The sequence below is a fragment of the Carlito syrichta genome, unplaced genomic scaffold, assembly GCF_000164805.1.
Source record: "Carlito syrichta isolate Samal-C Ts95f unplaced genomic scaffold, Tarsius_syrichta-2.0.1 Scaffold303263, whole genome shotgun sequence".
NCBI classification, from domain to species: domain Eukaryota; kingdom Metazoa; phylum Chordata; class Mammalia; order Primates; family Tarsiidae; genus Carlito; species Carlito syrichta.
The window spans coordinates 106,414-110,148 of NW_007247359.1; positions in this window are offsets into that span (position 1 = coordinate 106,414).

Genomic DNA, 3,735 nt, shown 5'->3' on the forward strand with positions numbered 1-3,735 from the left:
TTAAAGTCTGGAGTGTGATACTTCCTATTTGAGGTCATTTATGTTTCCATATGAATTCCTGTGTTGTCATTTCCAGGTCTGAGAAGAATGCTGCTGGTAATTTAATGGGTATTGCATTAAATCTGTAGATTGTCTTGGGTAGGATGGACATCTTAACAATGTTGACTCTTCCAATTCATAAGCATGGAATATTTTTCCATTTGTTTGTGTCATCTTTGATTTCTTTGAACAGTGTTTGGTAGTTTTTGTGGTAAAGGTTAGGAAGATGCCGAGGTATTTCATTTTTTTGTGTGTGACTATTGTGAATGGGATTGTCCTTCTTATTTGGGTTTCTGTTTGTTTATGATTGGTGTATAGAAATGCAACTGTCTTTTGCACATTTATTTCATACCCTGAGACTTTGCCAAAGTCCTTTATCAGTGCAAGAAAGTTTTTTAACAGATTCTCTTGGGTTTTCAAGGTATAGAATCATGTCGTCTGCAAAGAAGGATAACTCTACTTCCTCTTTTCCTATTTGGATACCCCAATCTCCTTCTCTTGTCTGATTGCTCTAACTAGGACTTCCAAAACTATGTTGAAAAGAAAAGGTGAGAGTGGGCATCCTTGTCTTGTTCTCGTTTTCAGGAGAAATGGTTCCAATTTCTGTCTGTTTAGCAGTATGCTGGCTGTGGGTTTATCATAGATGACTCTTACTGTTTTGAGGTATGCTCCATCTATGCCTAGATGTTTGAGGGTTTTTATTAAGAAGGGGTGCTGGATTTTATCAAAGGCCTTTTCTGTGTCTAATGATATACTTATGTGGCTTTTGTTTTTACATCTGTTGATGTACTTAATTATGTTTATGGTCTTGCAAATGTTGAACCAGCCTTGCATCCCAGGGATGAAGCCAACTTGTTCATGGTGGATGATTTTTGAGATGTGTTGCTGGATCCAGTTTGCTAGGATCTTGTTGAGAATTTTAGCATCTATGTTCACCAAGGATATTGGCCTGTAGTTCTCTTTCTTTGTTGGATCTTTACCTGGTTTGGGTATCAATGTGATGTTAGCTTCATAAAATGATTTGGGGAGAGTTCCATCTTTCTCAATTGCCTGGAATACTTTCAATAGGATTGGTATCAGTTCCCTCCTTGTATGTTTTGTAGAATTCTGCTGGAAAGTCATCTGGTTCAGGGTTTTTTTTTGTAGGTAGTTTTCTTATTTCATTGTTGATTTGCTGGGTTTGTTATTGGTCTATTTAGGGTCTCTAGTTCTTCTTGTTTCAACCTGGGGAGGTTGTGTGATGTCAGAAAGTCCTCCGATTCCTTTAGATTTTCAAATTTGTTTCCATACAAGTGTACATAGTAGTCTCTGACAATCTTTTGTATTTCTTCAGGGTCAGTTGTGACTTGATCCTTTGCATTTGTGATTGTGTTTATTTGGACTTTTTCTCTCTTTTTCTTGGTCAGTCTAGCTAGGGGTCCATCAATCTTGTTATCCTTTCTTTTTTTTTTTGAGTGGGAGTCTCACTCTGTTGTCCAGGCTGGAGTGCAGTGGCACACTCATGGCCACCCCAGTGTTGACCTTCTGGGCTTCAGCAATCCTTCTGTCTCAGTCTTCCAAGTAGCCAGAACTACAGACAAGTGCTACCATGCCCAGCTAATTTTTTGATTTATTGTAGAGACGAGGTCTTGCCAAGTCACCTGGGCTGGTCTTGAACCCACGGGCTCAGACAATTCACTCGCCTTGGCCTCCCAAAGTGCTGAGATTACAGGCTGAGCCACCGAGCCCAGCCTTGTTTATCCTTTCAGAGAACCAGTTTTTTGTTTCATTGATTTTTTGTATTATCTTTTTGTTTTCTATGTCCTGAATTTGGGCTTTTATTTTGGTGATCTGGATTCTTCTGCTGAAGTTAGGGTTTTGGTGGTCTTGCTTTTCCAGCTTCCTTAGGTGATTTGTTAGGCCGTTAACTTGTGATCTTTCCATTTTCTTCTTGTGTGTTTGTAGACACATGAATTCCCTTCTTTGTTTGTTTGTTTATTGGTTGGTTTGTTTGTTTTTGAGTTGGAGTCTCACTCTGTCACCCAGACTGGAGTGCAGTGGCCGCTCCCAGTCACCGCAGCCTTCACCTGCTGGGCTCCGGCAATCCTTCCGCTTCAGACTTCCGAGTAGCTGGAACTACATGTGAGTGCTACCATGCCCGGCTAATTTTTTGATTTATTGTAGAGACGAGGTCTCGCCAAGTTGCCCAGGTGGGTCTCGAGCCCGCGGGCTCAGGCAATCCACTCACCTCAGCCTCCCAAAGTGCTGGGATTACAGGCTGAGCCACCGGAATTCCCCTCTTAATATTGCTTTCATGGCATCCCAGAGGTTTTGGTAAGATGTTTCTTCACTTTTCATTTGTTTCCAGGTATCTTTTAATCTCTGTTTTGATTTCCATGTTGACCCAGGAGCTGTTTAGCATCATGCTATTTAGTGTCCATGTCTTTGTGGGTTTTGGGAGAATTTTGTTTGTGCTGATATTTATTTTTATTACACTGTTATCTGAGAAGGTGCATGGCAATATTTCAATCTTGTGGAATTTGTTTATGCTTGATTTATGACTGAGGATGTGGTCGATCTTAGAGTATGTTCCATGTGGTGATGAGTAGAATGTATATTCTGTGGTTGTTGGGTGGAATGCTCTGTAGGTATCAATTAGGTCCATTTGGTCAAGCATCATGTTGAGGTTCTGGATCTCCTTGTTGATTTTTTGGTCTTGATTATCTGTCTAGGATTGTGAGTGGGGTATTGAAGTCCCCAGTTATTATAGTGTTAGAGTCAATATCATTTTAAGGTTTACCTAGAAGTTGCTTTATGAAAGTTGGTGCTCTTATGTTCGGTACATATATGTTTAGGACAGATATTTCTTGTTGATGGATTAAACCTTTTATCATTATGTAGTGACCTTCTATATCTTTTAAAATTTTTGATAACTTAAATGGTATTTTGTCTCATGTTAAGATCATGACGCCTGCTTTCTTTTGTGTTCTGTTTGCCCGAAATTTTGTTTCCCATCCTCTTATGATGAGTCTCTTGGTGACAATATATTGTTGCCTCACGATATTTTATCCATTTTGCCATTCTGTGTCTTTTCAGTGGTGCATTTAGACCATTCATATTAGGCTAATTATTGAGATGTGAGAGCTTATCCCTGTCATGAGGTCCTTAAAGAGTTTGTTGTTGTTGCTGCTGTTTGCTTGTTGTCTTTCTTTAGATTTTTGGGTTGATTCATGTGTGTTTTCAATCTTTTTCCTGCATTCTTGGGAAGGCCATTGTTGTTCTTTTTGTCCTTTCTTCTGTGTTTAATAACTTTCTTAAGTGTTTCTTATAAAGTTGGTCTGGAGTCATCATAAGCTCTTAGGGATTGAATGACTGGGAAAGATTTTAATTCTCCATCAAAGATGAAGCTTAGCTTAGCTGAGTAGGTAATTCTTGGTTGAAATTGTTTATCCTTTTGAGCTTTGGAGATTGGACTCCAAGCTTTCCTAACCTGAAGTGCTTTTGTAGATAAGTCTGCTGCTATTCTAATTGACCTTCCCCAGTAGGTAGTCTGACCTTTTTTTCTTGCTGCCTTTAGGATTTTTTTCTTTTATACCTACTTTGTGTAGGTGAATTATTGTGTGCTAGGAGTTGGTCTTCTCCTTTGTTGTCTTGCAGGGGTTCTCTGAATCTCCTGCATTTTTTTTTTTTTGAGTTGGAGTCTCACTCTGTTGCCCA